The sequence below is a fragment of the Mustela nigripes genome, chromosome 1 (genome assembly GCF_022355385.1).
Source record: "Mustela nigripes isolate SB6536 chromosome 1, MUSNIG.SB6536, whole genome shotgun sequence".
Lineage (NCBI taxonomy): Eukaryota > Metazoa > Chordata > Mammalia > Carnivora > Mustelidae > Mustela > Mustela nigripes.
The window spans coordinates 18,745,181-18,765,797 of NC_081557.1; the positions used below are offsets into that span (position 1 = coordinate 18,745,181).

General features: G+C 44.8%; 1 protein-coding gene across 2 annotated transcripts in view; it reads left to right on the forward strand.

The window, feature by feature from the left end:
- The window catches only part of PAMR1 (peptidase domain containing associated with muscle regeneration 1), a 151,059-nt gene that overhangs the window by 32,669 nt on the left and 97,773 nt on the right, over positions 1-20,617 (forward strand). Inside the window, exon 2 of one of the 2 annotated variants that reach the window (XM_059405687.1) lies at positions 3,343-3,402. The exons of the other annotated variant lie outside the window; for it this stretch is intronic. The gene's annotated coding sequence lies outside the window, so the exon portion shown is untranslated. The remainder of the gene's footprint in view (positions 1-3,342; positions 3,403-20,617) is intronic. 2 annotated transcript variants of the gene reach the window in all.

Here is a 20,617-nt window from a genome sequence, read left to right on the forward strand (position 1 = left end):
CTTGGACTGTGGGGTGGTCTCAGACACTTCCACCCAACCTTCTCTCCCTCTCCTCTTCACTCAGGACCAGCCCCACATCATATTCTTCTGCCTCCTGCCCTGTTTTCTCTCCCTACCAAATCCTCAGATATTTAATCTCCTATTAGAGTCTGTTTCTCAAAGGACTTGGGCTAACCAGCCCTTAAGGACTGTCCTGGGGCCTGTGTTGGTTGGCAGGAAGGCTTACTGGATAATCCCAAGCACCCTTGAATTTTGAGTCTAATGTGTGCTGTCACAGACCTATCCTCCTGCTTGCCTGTTATACCCAGATCCAGCCTAAATTTGGAAGCCATAATGGGAAAGCAGAGATATAAGGCAAACACTATTTATTAGTTCATACTCTAGATATGGGGTACTGACAGAAGAGTAAACATCAGAAGAGGATTAGGAAGTTGAACAGGAAAAACAAAGACGTACAAAGTGCCTTTGAGGGCAGAGCCTTTCTTGCCATGGGGGAAGTCGGCTTTCATAAATGGTAGCATGTTTATTAAATTTTTGAAGGCAAAAGAAGGGAGAGTTCAAGTGGATAGTAGCAGCCCTTGGATTGGAGGCACTTAAACATAGAGCTTCATTGGCTTTGTGTAATTACAGAAGCAGGAGGTAATTGGACAGCACTTGTCAAAAATGAAATTTCATAGCATCCTGGGAGGAAGACAATGGACGTGGACATTTTTTCCGACAAATGGGCTTCCCAGTTCCAATCTCTGCATTCTCTGGAACATTCTCAGCCCGGCAAGACACAGAATTTTTCTGTCTCTTATCAAATTTTATCAATTTATAATATAACGAAAGAAAATGTATTGGCTATCTACTGCCATGTAACAAGCAACCCCAAAATATAGTGACTTAAAAGCCACAGTTTTTATCTTCTAGTTACTGTTGGTCAGGAATCCGGTGCCACTTAATTGATCCTCTGGCTCAAGGTCTGTCAGTGACCATCATCAAGGGATCATCTGGGCTGCTGCCATTTCAAAACTCGGCTGGGGAAGGGTGTTTCCACATGGTGGTTGGCGATCTTCAGGGTTTTTTGTGGGCTGCTGCACTGAGGGCCTCCTTTTCACAGTGATTATGGGCTGAAGGTTGCCCTGAGTTCCTTGCCAGGTGAGGCTTCCCCGGGGAAGCTCACAAGGCGTGGCTCCGGGGTTCACCAGAGAGAACAGGTGCAAGAGCTAGAGAGGATAAGGGTAGGGGAGAGGTAAGAGCCTTCGTGACTGCATGTTCAAGGTAACATCCATCTTTTTGGTCATGTTCTATTTTTTAGAAGCAAGTTATGAGGCGCAGCCCACACTCAAGGTGACGGGATTCCACCAGGCTGTGAATACGAGGAAGAAGGGATTACCAGGAGCCACCTCACAGGCTGCCTACCACCCAAACACAGCTGATGCCTAAATAAAAATGAACTTGGCTCGGGATGTCTGGCTGGCTCAGTCAGTGGAGCGTGAGACTCTTGATCTTGAGGCTGTGGGTTTGAGCCCCACACTGGGCATAGAGATTACTGGAGAATAAAATCTATAAAAAAATTGGGAAAAAAAAAAAAAACCCAAACTTGGCTTGAGAGACTAATGGGAGAAGGACATGGAAGGGTGAGAAGCTACAGGGACCCTTCCAAGGGTATCATCCTTTATAGGGCTTGATGGGCTTGATTTGCTAGAGGACCAGTGACTGGCTGGCATTCAAATTGTGCTAGATAAACTTCTCCACCCAATTCCTAATAATAACCGAATCTTATAAATGTGCCACGGGTCCCAAAGCAGTCTGTTGCAAACAGAAAGTGTCCTCACGTTTTATGCTGTGTCACAGGAGTTCGTGGGCGTTGTGTGTTCTAGGCCATAATATATGTGTTTGTTTGAATATAAAAATACAAAAACTACTCACCGTGGAGCAAAACTGATTTTGCAAGGTGAGGCCTCATGTGGATTTCATTTGAAGGGCCTGACAAAGATTTGGTGGCATCCCTTCTCTTTCGATGAGTCACCTCTGCTGAGTCGTTGTTGCCTGTTTCCTCCGTCACAAGGAGAAGCTAACTACTATCATCTGCTAATAGGAAAACATGGAGAGATTTTGCAACATGTTTTTATTCTCTGTTATTTTAGGCACCCAGCCTCCCTGTTCACTAGTTCTGTGTGGTCCGCACACGAGCCACGTTAAACACCCCTGGAGCATAGCCGCTCTCTCTGGCCTCCGGTTCTGTGACTATCTAATGCTCTCAGCCTGGGATGTCTCTTCATGCCTTGTAGCCCTTTGTGTGATTTTGCCTTCCCTTTTATATCCCACTTGGGGGGGGTCAGGGGAGGTCTCGAAGGGACAGTGACCATCATCTGAGTTAAGGGCTGCACCTGCCCTGTGTTCCCAGAGTCACCCTCATTTCAGTGTTCAGACAAGTAAATCTACAGTGACTATCTAATGTAATTCAACACTTCTTCCTCTCCAGGTGAGGTGCTTATGGACAAAGACTGACTTTTCTGCTTTATACACCAGCTGTGGGTATGAGGTTTCCACCATTTGGCATATAGTATATGTTCAAAAATTACCTCTTGGCTAAATCAGTGGCTCTCAAGACATTTTGGTCTTAAGACCTCTTTGGGGCGTTAACATTTACTGAGATTTCTGAAGAGCTTTTGTTTGTATGGGTTTTTATCCACCTACCTTTACTGTATTGGAAATTATAACTGAATAATAAAGATAGTCGTCAAAAACACAGAAAGTCTGAGACACTTTCACAGTCAAGAGGAGCCTACGGAGATTTGACGAAAAGTGATACGGTATCTTGGATAGGATTCTGGAATTTTTTTTTAAAAAAGGATATTAGGGGAAGTATTAGGGAAAACTAAGGAAATCTGGATCCATACTTTAGTGTGGACTTTAGTTAATAATATATCAATATTAGGTCATGAACTGTAACCAGTATACCATACGGTGGGGATATATGGCACTCTCTACAGTGTCTTAGCAATTCTTCATAAATCTAAAGCTATTCTAAAGTCAGAAGTTTATATAATAAAGGAAAAAAGAAAGGATATTGATATGTAAGTGAGGAAATCGTATTAGAGATCACAAGGTGATATCCTTGCCTAAGCTTTATTTGATTTAAAGAAAACTGGAATTCTCAAACTAAGTTTTGTATTGTAAAATACACATAACATAAAATTTACCATCTCAGCCATTTTGAAGGGTACAGTTCCGTAGTATTAAATACATTCACAATGTTGTGCAAGCATCCCAACCAACCATCTCCAGAATTCTTTCCATCTTGTAAAACCCTGTACCCACTAAACAGTAACTCCCCTTTTCCTCCTCCCTCAGGCCCTGGCGACCACCATTCTACTTTCTGTCTCTATGGTTTGACTACCCTAAAGACATCGTGTAAGTATCAGTCTTTTTGTGCCTGGCTTATTTCACTTACTATCATGTCCTCCAAGTTCATCCTGGTTGCAGCCTGTGTTAGAATTTTCTTCCTTTTGAAGGCTGAATAATACTCCATTGTACATATTTACCACATTTGGCCTCTCCATTCATCTGGATGTTTGGGGTTGCTTCCATACGATGGCTACAGTGCATGGTGTTGGTATGAACAGAGGTGTACAAACAACTCTTTGAGGCTCTAGTTTCCATTCTCTTGAGGTAAATACCCAGCAGTGGAATTGCCGTATCATATAGTAATTATATTTTTAATTTTGGGAGGATCTGCCATATTATTTTCCACAGTGTCTGCACCATTTCCCGTTCCCATCAGGAGTGCCCGAGGGTTCCAGTTACTCCTCATGAGCTCCAACGCTTATTGTTTTCTGGGGTTTTTCCCCCCCTTCATTGTAGCAATCCTTTTTTTTTTTTTAATTAATTTTTTAAAAAAGATTTTATTTATTTATTTGACAGACAGAGATCACAAGTAGGCAGAGAGGCAGGCAGAAAGAGAGAGAGGAGGAAGCAGGCTCTCCGCGGAGTGGACAGCCCGATGCGGGGCTCGATCCCAGGACCCTGGGATCATGACCTGAGCCGAAGGCAGAGGCTTTAACCCACTGAGCCACCCAGGTGCCCCATTCATTGTAGCAATCCTAATGGTAGTGTCTCACTGCAGTTTGTTTTTCTCTTTCCTAATGATGGGTGATGTTGGGCATCTCTTCAAACACTTGTTGGCCATCTGGACATCTTTCTCAGAGAAATGTCCATTCAAGTCCTTTGCCCATTTTTGATTCGGGTTGCTCTTGTTTTCGTCATAGAGTTTTAGGAGTTGTCTATATATTCTGTATTTGCAAATATTTTCTTCCCTTCCATCGGTTGCCTTTTTACTCTGTTGACAGTGTCTTTTGAGGCATAAAATTTAAAAATTTAAAGTCTTAGTCTGCTGTGTAGTAACACCATGTGCCTGCAATTGTAGAACACACCAGTGATAAAATACTTCTCACTGGAAGTGTTTTAAGCCCTTGTAAGCCCGTGGATTCTTGTACTTCCCCTCTAGCCCACTAAATCCCCAAGGAGTGGCTCAGGATTCTGAATGTCTAGGGAGGTACCCAGATGCTATGGACTGAATTAGGCTCCCCCTACATTCTTATGTTGAAGCTGTAACCCCCAGTGTGATGGGATCTAGAGATGGAGCCTTTGGGAGATGTTTGGGTTTAGTTGAGGTTATGAGGGTGAAGCCCTCATGATGGGATTTGTGCCCTTTAAAGAAGGGACACCAGAGAGCTTGCCAGCTATAAGCCAAGAGAAGACATCTCCAAACGAAATGTGCCTTGGGGGCGCCTGGGTGGCTAAGTAGGTTAAAGCCTCTGCCTTGGACTCAGGTCATGATCCCAGGGTCCTGGGATTGAGCCCCGCATTGGGTTCTCTGCTCAGCAGGGAACCTGCTTCCTCCTCTCTCTCTGCCTGCCTCTCCTCCTACTTGTGATCTTTGTCTGTCAAATACATGAATAAAATCTTAAAAAAAAAAAAAAAAAGGAAATGTCCCTTGACAGCACCTCGATCTGAGACTTCCCACTATCCAGAATTGTGAGAGATAAATGTGCACTGTTTAAGCCCTCCAGTTTGTGGCATTTTGTTATAGCACCTTAAGGTGATGAAGAGGTTCATCTAGGTTTGAGAACTCTTGATCTCAGCCAGGAATAACCATTAATTAGAGTTCTTCTGCTATTTTGGTTGGGAAGGACTTTTCCTTATGGAGGCATATACTCTATCTAATTCACCAGTGATGTTTATCAAGGATGGCAGACTGCAGGAGAGGGGTGGGGGGCAATTATTTACCACAAATGCCAGTATTTGCTATTCCTATATTTCTTTACAGGTTTTGGTGTTGCTGTTTTTAAATTTTTTTAATTTAAAATTAAAAAAATTTTAATTTAAAATTTAATTTAAAATAAATTAAATAAATAATAAATAAAACAAATTAAAATTTAAAAAATTCATTTAAAATTTTAAAAATTTAAAAAATTTTAAAAAATATTTCTAAAGATTTCATTTATTTCTCAGAGAAAGAGGCAGAGAGCACAAGCGGAGGTGGGGGAGGCAGGCAGAGGGAGAAGCAGTCTCTATGCTGAGCAAGGAGCCCGATGCCAGACTTGATCCCAGGACCCTGGGATCATGGAGAAAGAGACTCTTAAGAACGGGATCTACATGCAGCACAGAGCCCATCGCGGGGCTCAATCTCATGACCCTGAGCTCTCGATGATCCGAAAGCAGAAGTGGGACACTCAACCGCCTGGGCCACCCGGGCACCTCTATTTCTTTACAGTTTTAACAGCCATGTCCTTATTTCCTCGAGTCCCTTTTTCCTTCTTGGCATTGCCATACTGATAACAATGTTAGCAAATCCTCAGAAAACTTTACACCCTTCCCCTTGACTCACTCATGCTCCTTGGATTTCAAAAACAGAGGCTGAGGAGCCAAGAGTCACTGTCTACATTTACCCACTAGGCTTTCCCTTTTGACTTGTTTTGTTTTTTTCCATTTCTATTCAGAGTTCTCAAACAAGCCTTGGGAGTGATTCATTAGTCATATGTTCTAACTTTCAAGCGAAAGAATCTTTGGCATTAGCAATAGAAGATAATTAACATGTAATGTTTTTACTTTCCTTATCTTTGTCATTCATCCAGCTGTTATTTTTGAGCACCTTCTAGGGGTCAGTCCCTGTGGTGTTGGGCCTTTGAGAGACAAAGATAAATGGAAGATAAAATCTCTGCCCTTGGGAAGCTCCAAGTCAAACATGAGGGTTGGACTTCATATCACGTCATTATAATGTGCTAAGTGCTATACTGGGAGGTGTGAAGGGAGCACAAAAGAGAGCCCATTGCTGTCTGGAGGGGATGACTGAGGGTTTATGGATGCTCATCATACTCCTTTCCTCTGTGGATTCATGAATTCATTCAACAAACGTGGAGCCCCTCTCATGTACCAAGCTCTGAACCAGGCATTTGGGATACATCAGTGAACAAGAGAAAAATTCCTGCTGTGGCAGAGCTTGTATTGGAAGGGGGGGGACCTAATACACTGAGGCCTCATCTAGGGACCAGCACATCGGATTTATGTGTGGGTGACATGGTATGAGAGACTGTGGTTTGGATTTGTGGCTGGGGTCACTTGCTCTTCCTTCCCTCCCACAGTCTTCGGGGGAGACAAAGGTGGCCTCATCTTGCCCAGTCTCAGGACTGATCTTAAGAAGGGAGGCCCTGGGCCCTGACCTAGACGTGCTGACCTCAGGGAAGGAGGAAGGGTCGGGCTAGCCTGAAAGAGAGAGCCTTTCCTAATCTTTTTATTTTTTTTTTTAAGATTTTATTTATTTATTTGACAGACAGAGATCACAAGTAGGCAGAGAGGCAGGCAGAGAGAGAAGAGGAAGCAGGTCCCCTGCTGAGCAGAGAGCCCGACGTGGGGCTCGATCCCAGGACCCCGCGACCATGACCCAGAGTCTTTAACCCACTGAGCCATCCAGGCGCCCCGTGCCTTTCCTAATCTTGACATTTGGGTGACCTACACCTTCACACTAGAAGAGTGTACGAGTTGGCGGTGGTGCTGGTGATGGGGCAAGGGAAGGAAAGAAGGACATAAGTGGCTTTCAGGAACCTAGAAGGAGGCAAGGATAGGAGAAGGGGGCCTCCTTTACTTCAGATGTGGAAAACGTGCAGAGCTAAGAAATTCAAAGACGAGGAATTGCTCACCAGGCAGGTAAGGGAAGAGGGGGTTTTAGTTCAAGCAGTAGAAGATGCTGAAGCATAGGCTTTGCCAGTAAAATCCCTGTAATATTGTTTTTTAACCCCCATTATTTAGATGAGGCAATTGCATTGGACCCTTCTCATCTTGTCCAGAACGTACCTCACTTCTCTTGCTTTCTGCTGATGGGGAGCAAGAAGTTTTCCTCTGCCCTCTTAGGTTCTTCTTCTGCAGGTCTGCGAGTTAAACTGACAGAGACAGATTAACAGAAGAAAAAATGTTATTCCCATGTGGAAGTCAACAGAAGAAGTAGCTAGCTCATTAAATGGTTAAAGTTAGAGGATTAACACCTAACTTAGTAAGGGAAAGGGTAGTGGGGAGAAGAGTTCTTCAATGGGAAGAACAAATAGATTTCTTTAGAAAAGACAAATACGTTTTTAGGAGAATGAGCAGGAGATAGGAGAGTTTGCGATAATGTTTGTTTATGCAGGTTCAAGTGGTCTTTGTTTTCTTCATGGCCATGACGCTCCCTGAGAGGGAACTCAGGGCGACCTCATTTCCCAGAAGTTGCTGCTTTTAGTCAGATAAGGGAAATCCTGACAAGGCTTCTTTCTGCCTCTTTTGATTCTCAATTGCTTTCAGCTTAAAATAATGCTCATGTCAAATAGCCTATTTTAAGGTGGCATATTGGAATCCCCTTCACCACCTCAGGACTTCTCTGAAACAGCTGCTTGGGAAGCCTGCTGGAACCCATCTGGCACTCACACATGCATGACCTGTGAGAGGATGGTAGAGAGATGGACAGTGAAGCCTGTTGAGAACCATCCCCTCTTTTGTCCTTTAGGCTTTCAACATGGCTCTGAGAAGGTATGAGGGGACACAGCTGACCAGAGTGGTGACTAACTCTAGAATATTCCAGGTGATGGGTGTCCCTCTTTTCCTGCTGTACTTCTTCCAGTTTCCAATCCTTTTCCTTGGTTATTTTCCAGAATACCTGCATGCTTGAATAGTAAGCCCTTGCCCATGCTCTCCTTTGCGGCAGAACCCAATCTAAGACAGAAATTGCAGTTCAAAACTGGGTAAGGATGGGGCGCCTGGGTGGCTCAGTGGGTCATGATCTCAGGGTGCTGGGATCGAGTCCTGTGTCCGGCTCTCTGCTCAGTGGGGAGCCTGCTTCCCTCTGTCTCTCTCTGCCTGCCTCTCCATCTACTTGTGATTTCTCTCTGTCAAGTAAATAAATAAATAAAATCTTAAAAAAAAAAACCAAAACAAAACTGGGTAAGGACAGTGCCAAGATACCACAGATAATAGATGGTAGAAAAGGAATCCAAATCTGGGTTTCACTCAAAAACGGTCCTTTCTTCTTCCCGCTATGATACCTTTCTTCTCTGCATGTTTTTAGTTGCTAAACCATACTCACATTCACTGTTTTGAGTATTCTAGGCCAACAGCTAAAATAAACTAAGAGTGGAAAAGAGTAAGACATTTTGTAAAGTTTGAAAACATGAGAGTTACATCTGGTTTCTCTGGAATTTTTGAGAGTCATCGCCATCAACAGTTAAATTCAGAAAGTTTGTCAAAATACTGGTTTTGGAATGGTTTCCTAGAATTATTTGATTTGGGATCCATTTCATGTGGTTTTCATAATATATAAGTGGTTTTTTAAGACAGGACAGGGCTGTTTGGTTTCAGACTTGTTTTTTAAAACCAGACCACTTAGGCAAAATATTTTTTTTTTTTTAGGCAAAATATTTTTGTAACATTTTTATACTATCTAAAAATTAAAGTGTTTTTAATCCAAACAACTTAAAACTCTTTAGAAACCTATCTGTCTCAGTACTAAGACTTCTGGGTAAGTTTCACACTATTTAACTTCAAAACATTTAGTCAAAATAGCTTGGATCTGGGACAGATTTCAAAGCTGGATACTTTCAAATGGCTGGTCTAGATAACACGCAACGATATATGGACCGTTTTATTGTCTCAAAACATTGGTTTCCCATCATATAAATAAAGCCTAAGCAATAGCTTCACATTGTTGCAAAATAAGCTACATTTTGAAAAATTAAAACATCTGTGCAATGTGCTAATGGGCTGAAATGTTTTCTTTATCAATAATACGGAAACTATTTTGCAAAACTTTCAACGCAGCCTCCTCTTTCCCTCCCATAGGATTGTGACTCCGTTGGGTTGTGCATCACTGGATAGAGCCAGGACCATGTGGCCTTGCCTTTTGTTTACTCTTTTACTGGTATTATAAATTGCAGTTTTTCAGAGCAATGCTGTGAGGTTCATATGATCATTATCCCTTTCTTAAAAAGGGCACCCAGGATCAAAAAAGGTTTTTTGTGTTCTTTAAAGTCGTAAGTTCCTCAAGGACAGGTTTTAGACCTCCTCTGTTTGGTTGTGTTTCTCAGACTCTTAGCCATGCTACTTCCTGTCTTGTGCCTATTTTCCCTCACTTGGACTCACTGAACCTCTTGCTCTGGTCTTTGTACTCCTCTTCTTTCCTTCTAGTATGTTTCAGTAGATCTCAACCAAAGAACTGCTGCGTACCTGCGTTAAGTGGCCACGTAGGTTCCGGGGTAATTTGCCATCGACCATAAATGTGGTTATGAGCAAATAATGATTTAAGTTGAGATATGAGAGTGGGTTCAGGACCATCTGTAAAGTAATGTCATTCTTACACATTCCTATTCATCTCTGACTCTTGAGCAGGGACAAGGGAGAAAAGGCGCAGTCAGAGCATATGACATTCCCTAATCCAGATAAAAATAACACCTTTAGCCATCCTTCAGGTTGAGAAAGGCCCTGGGCCAGGAATTGAACATTCTCTTTACATGTGGTTACTCCAAGCTCAGGCTGGAGCCAAGGGGGGAAGGAACGCAAGGGCACTTTGCTACCAGAGGGACAGAATTTGAAAGGGTGAGGGTTGGGAGTTAAGAAGAAATGACATTCTGCATAGTGACAGAAAGGACTCATAAATAGGGAATTGTAGGGAAAAATAAAACATTTCTCCTTTTCCTTATAGGATGACTATACTGTCTCTCAAGTTGATGTTTGTCTTTGGAAAACTCAGTGGATGTGTTTGATTTCAGTGGTTCAGAGTTGGACAATAAGGAGAAATTTGAAGTATCTCTCTATTCTGGAATATTTTTGTGGGCCGTAATTAAAATAATTTGTCATGGACAGATATATCCTTACTGCTGGTTAGGACTCATCTACCAGAATTAAATCATTTTGCCTCTGACTTGGTATAAACCTGTTAAGTGAAGAATTAAGACAATTGTGCAAATAATGTAGTCTTTGTGAAAATTAGTAACGGGGATCTCACTCAGTGGAGTTGGGAGGCCCGCAGGATACTTGCCCATGCCCTACCATTCCTTATGGACTATAGACCCAGCAGGAAGTTAGGGACTTTGCCCTGGGTATTACTTTACTACCCAGCACTTCTTTCCAGGAAGAAAGTCTCTCCTCTTCCCCTGGCAACAGCCCAACCAATGAGAGACAGTCACAACTCAGCCAATGAGAAGCCACTATACTTCCAATTCCCAGTTTACTCCAAAGGATTATTTTGTTCACAACAGCCCCTCCACCTCCCTCTTTCCTCTATAAATAAAGAACTTTCTGAGCTTTGTTCTGCAGAAGTGCCCATAACTTGTCTGGGACTGCAATTTTTGTTATCCTGAAAAAACCCATCTTTTTTTTTTTTTTTTAAAGATTTTATTTATTTATTTGACAGAGAGAGATCACAAGGAGGCAGAGAGGCAGGCAGAGAGAGAGGGAGGAAGAAGACTCCCCACCGAGCAGAAAGCCCGATACAGGGCTCAATCCCCGGACCCCGAGACCATGACCTGAGCCGAAGGCAGAGCCACCCAGGCACCCCATGAACAAACCCATCTTTTGCTGATAAAATAACCTATGATAAATTTAAAACGTTGATTCACGAACCAGACTGCCTCTGTATAAATCTCAGGTCCGAGCCTTCCTGGCTGCAAGATCCTGGGCAGGTGAGTTCCCTAACATTCCCATGTTTCCATTTCCCCAGCTACAGACCCAGAACGACGATAACCCACTCCTAGGGCTCTTGAGGGGAATATCTGATTTTCATCAGCTCAGGAACAGTATTTGGCCTCTAATAGGCTCATTATAAGCACCACATGAATGTTATCATAATTAAATATCTCAGAGACACTTCCCTTAACCGCACATAGGCCATCCATGCTCTTGCATTTCTGTGACCCCTTTCCTGGCAAAACTATTGGAGTATTATTTATCTTCTCTGCCTCTGAGGCTTTTCCTCCCATTTTCTCCTGAACCAGTGTTTCTCACACTTGCTTTTTTTTCATTATTGTTCCTCCCCCTTGCCCCCCACCAGTGAGTCTTTTTGGACCTGTTTTAAACTGCCTCCTCTCACCCATGACCTACACCACAGACATTCTGTGAGGTTGTTTATGTACTATGTGTTTATCTGTGCTCTGGACATAACAAGAACAAGGCTTTTTCCATCTCCCAAGAATCGATTTTCCCTCTCTGGGGAATGATATCACCCCACTGAAAATGCTTGTCTTTAATCTGCCCCATTCCTTCCTTTGTCTCCGCTACAAAACAATGCATGTTCAAGGTCAGATTGCTGACTTCCATGTTGCAGAATCCATGGTCCGCCCTCAGTTTCCATCTTAATTGACCGGTCGCTGGCATCTGCCCAGCTGATCCCTCGCTCCCCCTTGATATAGTTTCTTAAGTGGGCTTCTGAAGCATCCCGTTCTCTTGGTTTTTCTCCTCTTCCCTGGTTGTTCTTTCTCAGTTCCTTGTGATTCCTCTCTTCTTATCTTTCTCTGGATAGGGGATAGAGGGCTGCAGGGCTCAGTCCTTGATAGTCTTCTCTGAACTCACTCCCTTGGTGATATCATCTGATATTCTGGCTTTACGTTAGCTTTAAGTTAATCTCTGTACCGATGACTCCCCACTTTATGTCCCAACCAAAAGTCTCTTGCAGACTCCAGGTGAGGATAGTAACTGCTTACTTGTTTTTTTTCCACTTTGGTATTTAATGATCCTCCTCCATGAACATGTTCAAGATTGAACTTTTGGATTCTTCCCCCAGACTGCTTTATCCAAGGTCTTTCCCCTTCTCTATTTTTCTTACACACCCTAATCCTTTAGGAAATTCTGATAACAAAATAAATCCAGAATGCTTCTCAGTATTTACCCAAATGGATTTTTAAAATCTTGTGTTCATATTACAAATGAGCATGTGGATGCTTACAGCTGCTTTACTCATAATGGCCAAAATGTGGAAGCAACCGAGATGTCCTTCAGTCAGTGAATGGATACATAAACTGCGGTACATCAGACAATGGAACATTATTCAGCATTAAAAATAAATGAGCTATCAAATCACGAAAAGACGTGGAGGAAACATAACGGGTATTACGGAGTGAGAGAAGCCAACCTCGAAAGGCTACTTACTGTATGATTCCAACTCTACAACATCCTGCAAATTTGAAACTCTGGAGACAATAAAAAGATCACTGATTGCCAGGGGTCTGGGTAAAAGGAGGGATGGATAGGCAGAGCACAGAAGGTTTTTACGGCAGTGAAACTATGGTGCCTGACGCTACAGTTGTGGATACGTGTCGTTATTTATTTGTGAAAAATGTACACCACAGAATGTACAAGACCAAGAATGGACCCCCTAATGCAGACTCTGGGCTTTGAGTGATGGCGATGGGTAAGCGCAGGCCTATTGGTTATAACAAGCATACCCGTGGGGTGCAGGATGTTGACAGGGAAGTGGGTTGTACGTGTGTGGGGGCAGAGGTTTGATGGACACTCTCTGTACTTTCCACTCAGTTTTGCTGTGAACCTAAAACTGCTCCAAAAAATAAAGGATGTCTGAAATAAAAAAATCCAGAATCTGCTCCCAGCTTAGTGGGACCTAGCATTGACCATGATTGCCTTCTAACTGGGCTTTACACTGTGGCTTGTCTCTCTGTAGTCTGTGCTCCTCCCAGGCCCCCCTTTAAAGAAAACCCAAAGTCCTGATCATGGCCTTTTAGGCACTTCTTTCTGACCCTTGCCCTTCCTTTTTTCCCCTTGTTCACTCTGCTCCAGCCACACTGGCCTTGTCTAACACACCAGGCGCGCTCCTGCCTCAGGGCCTTTGCGGTGGCTGTACCCTGTGCCTGGAACACTCTTCTGCGGATCCTCATGACTCTCTCACCTCCTGCAAGCCTTTGCTTAAATGCCACCTTCTCACTGAGGCCTTCTTGTCCACCAGTTTAAAACTCTAGCTCTCCCAGGGACGCCTGGGTGGCTCAGTGAGTTAAAGCCTCTGCCTTTGGTTCAGGTCATGATCCCAGGGTCCTGGGATCGAGCCCCACATTGGGCTCCTGCTCGGCAGGAAGCCTGCTCCCCCCCCCTCTGTCTGCCTCTCTGCCTACTTGTGATCTCTGTCAAATATATAAGTAAAATCTTAAAAAAATAAATAAATAAAAACTCTAGCTCTCCTGCCCTGCACTCTGAACTCCTTTACCTGCTCCATTTGCTCTGTTTTTCACAGCACACTTTTTTTTTTCCCAGTGGGAGGGAGGATAGAGAGAGAGGAAGAGGGAATCCCAAGCAGGCTCCATGCTCAGTGCAGAGCCCAATGTGGCACCTGATCCCACGACCCCGAGATCATGACCCGAGCCAAAATCAAGAGTCGTACAGTCATTTTAACTGACTGAGCCACCCAGGCACCCCAACACATCATTTTTATTATACTAAATTATTAAGGGGTGTCTGTGTGTGTGTGTTTTCTTTGTCTTCCTTGACCAAATAAAAAATCCACAAGGACAGTGATTTCCATCTTTTCGTTCACTGATGTATTCCAAGTACCTAGAACAATGCTTGGCACATATTAGGTGCTCAATAAGAAATTGTTAGATAAGCAGGAGTCTCCCTACCACCCCTGACTCTAGTCTCCTCTGCAACATACCATTCCAGGGGTGTTCTATGTACATACAAGTGTATGAGATGAAAACAACCCAATTCTTGGATTTTGCTCTGCTGTAATTCTGTTGCTTACAACCTTTACTAAAAGTCTTCTACACAATGTTAGGACTACTTGGAGGGGCTGAGGAATGGGGTCTTCAGTGTGTGATAAGTGGGACAGACCGGAGAAGAGAATCAAAAGAGATGAATCACGGACTGGAAAGAAATAAATCAACAAAAACAAAATCATGGTAAGGGCCAGAAGACACATAGAGCCCCAAAGAATTCCTGGTATGCATGTGGGCTGCTTGTTTATTTTTTTATTTTATTTTATTTTATTTTATTTTAAGATTATATTTATTTATCAGAGAGAGAGGGGGAGAGAGCGAGCACAGGCAGACAGAATGGCAGGCAGAGGCAGAGGGAGAAGCAGGCTCCCTGCTGAGCAAGGAGCCTGATGTGGGACTCGATCCCAGGACGCTGGGATCATGACCTGAGCCAAAGGCAGCTGCTTAACTAACTGAGCCACCCAGGCGTCCCTGCCTGTTTATTTATTATTCTTTTTGAACAATAAATGAGAGAGCCACCTTCTACCAAGACGGGGAGGCTTGGCGGTATCCACACAGCAGAGGTCTTTGGTGAGGATTGAAGGATTGTCCCGATTCTTCGTGTCCTGCTGCCCAGGTCCGTCTTGCTAGGGGGCAGGCTCTCAAAGAACTGGTCTGCAGTTGCTGGTTTCTTTTTTCTGTGGCTTTTATGAAATGGGGTCTGTTCTGCTGTCTGGGGCCAAAGGAGTGGGTGGGGGACGATGGGAGATTGTGAGATCAGCTAAAATTCCGCAGGATCCCGTCCTGCTGGTCCAGAGACAGGCTCTGCCCTCCCCCGCTCTGCTCGTGGATGCTGTGGTTGAAAACCTGGGGATGCAGACTCCTAAGCAGGGCTGGCCTCCTCAGTGGATTTTGCAGCACCGCAAGCCTGTTTCCTTCTGGCCCCAGTGCCTGGGATTGCTGGTCTGGAACATGTATTAGTGGTGTCACGTCTGGGGAGCACAAGGCGGTGACATGGAAACACTGCCTGCCATGGCAACAGCTGGAATAATAAACAACATCTTTCCCCCGCGAGGACAATCATGGAGCCGGGCCTTGTGGCAACATCAGGAAGGGAAATAAGTAATATCCAAGGTAGAGCTCGTGTTTCGCCCGAATTTTAGCGCCCCGGTCCAAGAGATTCGCTGAGTGCCTTACTGGGCAAATGGAGGCAATTATATGTCATTCAAAACCTCGTACGCCTTTCTAGAAACTGTTTTAAACAAGAGTGACTCAGAATGTTGGAATTGGAAAGACAAAGTTTCCCCTCCTCTGTATCATCCCTCCACTCTTGGGGTAACCTCTACTCTGTGTCGCTAACAGGTGGGGCTTTGGGGTGGGATTCTTGCTGAGCAGGTAGGGCTTGGTGAGCTGCAGCCAGTAGGTGGTAGGATCCCCCCGCCCCCATGTCTTACTTCAGGTGGACTCTAATGAGATCCCTTCTCAATCCCTTGAAGGCCTCTCAGATGACCTTCGAGCTCTCGGGCTGCCGGCAGGTGTTAAAAAGTCCAGGCCGGTAGAAATGAAAACTTGACTCTCCTCTCATTTGGTTTCTGTCCCCACCACGCTTGCCATGACACCTGACCCCAGCGTGGTGCTGACCTGATGGGGACGGAGGGATGGCGCTGATGTGATCTGTTCTTTCACACTTCTTACATCCTGCTGCGCTCTGTGGCTTCGGGCACCCCCAGCGTGGGGAGGAGGGAATTAGAGAGGCACCATCTTATTTGACGGGCACTGTTGTAGTCTGTTGGGCAAATGCCCAAATGCTAGGTCTCCGGAGACCCCGTGACCCTCACTCCTTAGGGAATCCAACCTCCTTCATACCATTTGATGAGTTTATGGCTCCCCAGACTTGGGCCCTACCCCTGGGGTGTGCTGCCTACGTGCTTCCTCGCCCCATTCCCTTCCAGAGGGTTCTTTTGGCGCAGTGCTGCCCCCAGATTTGGGTAAAAAGGATACCAGCCTCGCACCCCACCCTTTTGTATCCTACCCTCAGTCTGAAGGGAGGAGAAATGGGACTGTCCTCTACTCCTGTGAATTCCCTCCAAGAGATTTTCTTTCTGGCATCTCAGCCTCTTCCTGTATGACCTGGAGGTGGGTGAGTGGGAGTGAAAGGGAAGATCTCTTTGGCTACCTCATGATAAGACCTGAGTGGATGTGTCTAGAACTTCTCTTTCAAACATGTGGGGACTTTTCCTTTAGTTATTTTCAGATTTAGGCCTTAGTGGAATCCAAAGACAATCGGAAAGTCCCAGCTGGTAATCTGTTACAAATACACATCTCCTCATTTATTGTCCTAAACTGGGCTTTTTCCTTAGCATGACAGCTTATATATTTCTTCAATACCTACATAACATTACATTTATTATGTGGGACCTTGCCATAATTTGTGTAACCATTCTTCTATAGATGGTTATTTAGGTGGGTTTTTGGTATCATAAGTGATGTTGAAATGAATAATCCTTTGGCATATATCCTTGTGTCCTTAAGTAAGTATTCCTGGAAGTGTGATTGCTGATCCAGAAGGCCCACACATTTTACATTTTAACGGGAAGCCCATTCTGTATTTTACTTTTTTTTTTTTTTAAAGATTTTATTTATTTATTTGACAGACAGATCATAAGTAGGCAGAGAGGCAGGCAGAGTGAAAGGCGGAAGCAGGCTCCCTGGTGAGAAGAAAGCCCAATGCAGGGCTCAACCCCAGGACCCTGGGATCATGACCTGAACTGAAGACAGAGGCTTTAACCCACTGAGCCACCAAGGTGCCCCCCATTCTGTATTTTAATGGGTGGGGGCCAATATGGGAGTGCCTTTTCCTCCAAAACCCTTCCCTGCACTGAATATTGCCAGACTCATCTAATCGGTGAAAGATTATATCTCATTGTTACCTTCATTTGCATTTCTCAGATCACTAATGAGGTTCAACATCTTCTCATACATTTTCTAGTCGTTTGTAATTCTGTGACTTATGTTCATTTCCTTTGATAATTTCTTTTTTAAAATTTAGATGAGTATAAAATATGTTGTAAATATTTTTCCCTGTCTGTTATTCTCAAGATGCTTTTATCATAAATAGATTCTTGAGGATAAAGAATCATTCTGTCTCAAATTGACTTAGGTTGGTGTCTGTGGAGAACAGAGTAATGAATTAGTCAAAGGAGTCTAGCTGCTATAATGGATTATCCCCAAGTTTCTATAGTTTAATTCAGCAAAAAGTTATTTTTTGCTTTTGCACAGTCTGACATGGGGGGTCTCTGGTCCATTCTTTTCCAAGGTGACTCATGGACCCAGGATCCTTCTATCTTGTGGCTCTGCTCTCCTCTGGATTCTCGAAGTCTGTCATTTAGCAGGTAGCTGAGGAAAGAGAGAGCAGAACATTTCATAGGGTGTTTCATATGCCAGGCTTGGGAGTGACCTACATCACGTGTCCCGCTAGTCTCTTGGCCAGAGCATGATCAAATGGCAAGGGACACCAGAAATGAGGTCTAGCTCTGAGCCTGTTGGACTCTCTGCACTAGCAGGTGGAGCAGACAGACATCTCTGCACATATAGGTCTTCAGATCACATTGTGTTATTGAAGGGAGTCTAGTGGCTCTTGGATAGAATGCATAGTATGATCCTTGCCAAAGAATGTTCAAATCGCAGAGGGCTGTTTAAATGCCAAGAATCATGGTTCCTTTGGGTTGAAGTCTTGAATATATCTTTTCCTTGTAGAACAAGATTTAAAGTCTCCTTCAAAGAGACAAGGGCTTCTTCTGAATTCTCTTACAAGAGGAAAAGATGATGTCTCAATTCTAAAACATTTCTGGAGGTTTTCCTGCCCTTCTGAGGCTCAGAGGTTTTGAGTGTGGTGATTTGGGGTGGGGGGGGGGGGGTTGGGGGGGGGGGGGCCGGGGGGGGGGGGGGGTGATTGGGTGCAGGCAGCCCCTGTGAGGGTTGGAGCTAGGAGCAATACAGGTTGGTGGGTGGTTGGCTGACAGCCCACGGGCCAGGGTAGAGTTGAAGCAGAGTTCAAATAAACAGGTTTCAGAGTTGGGGAATCACTATGGGAGGTTGTGGGGGTATGACCTTCTGGTCAAGGGTGACCTTAATAACAGATTAGGTGCAGAGGGAAGAGAAAGACAAGGACATAACATATGGGAGCTTGGATTTCTGAACCATGTCCAAAATGGGAGGGAGATGCCAAAAGCCAAGGCTGGTGATGGAATTGCTCCCCAAAAGTGACATGAGAATTTCCAGACAAGTAGAATTTTGTGTTATCCTCAGCAGCCTTGATCTTAGGGTAGCACTTTCACACATTGGCCATCGCGATGCTCTTGAAGCCCATGCCTCTTTGTCATTAGGAAGTCGTGCTTCGCCATCTGGATGGTCACCCACCTACAGGAGTTGTCCTGGGGCTGCCATGTGGTGCTGGGGCCCAGGAAGGATTTGGCTAGTGGGAGAAATGATGGATAGATGCTCATAACTAGAATGATGGTGAGGTGAACAGCCTCTGTCTTCCCATTCATGAAATCAAGGTACTGATCTGAATGACCTTGGACATCAGCCAATGTTCATATTCCATTAGATGAGAATGTTGAGGCCAGTGAGAGCCATGATCTGTTATTTTGCCGGGGGAGGGGGTGGGGTGGGTAAGCAATCCTGGGAATAAGCAAAGGAAGACAACAACTTCTCCCCAAATTCCTCAGGCTTCCATGATGTCTCTGACCTGGAGCAAGTTGCTTTTTCTCCCTGGGACTGTTTTCCCATCTGAAAAATGGGTGGAGTCTGTGGAGGGTGATTTTTCTCTTCCCGCTCTGACTTTCTGTGACAAATACAATACTGGAAAACCCGAGTTTGCAGGATAAGAGGGGTTCTGTTGCTGTGCAATCGGGGTGGCACTGAGTTCAGGGATAATCGGGTAGTCTTTATGCTGCCATCTGTTGCTCCAAGAACTTTAACATCTCCCTTGTCCCTCCCATGGGAAGATAAGAATGTCCAGGGGGGGCAGCTTCTCTGCCTGGAACCCATCCATATGCCAATCCTAGCACATGTCTGATTTCTCTTTGGTGGCCACTCCCTGTTTGCTTCACCCTCTCAAATAAATCCATGCTGATCCCTTAGCCTTAACATTTGGCTTTGCTCTGTGTCATGGAACCCCCCCCCCCATTCTTTCTGAAACCACACACTAAGCTCACGGGTATACGTCCTAACTGGCCTGGCACAGGCTCAGAGTCCCAGACGTCCCCTGGGAAGGGACATTGGACAGTTATTGCCACAGCAGAGTACTTTGTTTTGCTGTGTTCGACCAAACTTTGGAGGGTGGCAGATGATGGTCAAATGACTTCGCTCCGAGGGGCTGAGAATTCCCTGAGGTCTCACGAGGAGTGGCATCCCAGTGGCTGGGGTTTACTAGCGGTCCTGGGCCATCTGCGAGAATTCTTCTGCCACAGGTTTTACTAAGATGTGAGGAGTCTGGCAATCGGATAGGCACTGTTAGCAGCCAACAGGGTCTTGGAGCTGGACAAGGGCTGGTGGAGGTCATGGCTGGTGTTCTGGTCCAGGCTTGGGCTATTTTCCCTTCAAGTTCTCCCAATGTTTGCCAATCTAGGATATTCTTTTAAAAAAATTTTTTAATGACTTTATTTGGAAATTGGGCCATTTTAAGATTTTTAAAAATTATTATTTATTTATTTGACAGAGATCACAAGTAGGCAGAGAGGCAGACGGTGGTGGGGGGTGGCGGGTAGGAAACAGGCTCCCTTTTGAGCAGAGAGCCCAATGCAGGACTCGATCCCAGGACCCTGGGATCATGACCTGAGGTGAGAGCAGAGGCTTTACCCCACTGAGCCACCCAGTGGCCCTAGGATATTCTTATCATTACCAAAAAAAAAAAAAAAGATTCTCTGTTCAGGGCCTTATATAGCAGGTCGGGGGTAGTGAAGATGACGATACAGAATCTGGAGCCTCTGCTTCCTTGTGCCAGCAGTTCCTCCTAATTCAGCAATCAGGACTGGAGGGGAGTGACTGAGATAGGTGTTCTACTGGCTAATGAGCTTCTTCAGGATGGCTAGCTAAGCACCGGCTGATACCAGTCTCCACTCGAGCAGGTCTGTATTGCCTCTGCTTTATGAGGACACATCTGGGAGAGGAAAACCAATCTACCAACCCAGAGAGAGTTGTGGGAGAGAAGCTTCTGTGCAGCCGAGAGAATTTTCTCATTCGTGGAAACCAGCCTGGGCTGTGGGTTCCTTGAGGGCAGGGCCCATGTCTTAGCCCCTGTTGCTTCCACTGCATGCTGGGTGGCCACATCTGGAACCCAGGGCTTCCCCCAGTATCTGTGGTGGATGCTCCTGGGGCCAGGTGCCTTCTTTGAGGAGTAAAGCCCCACA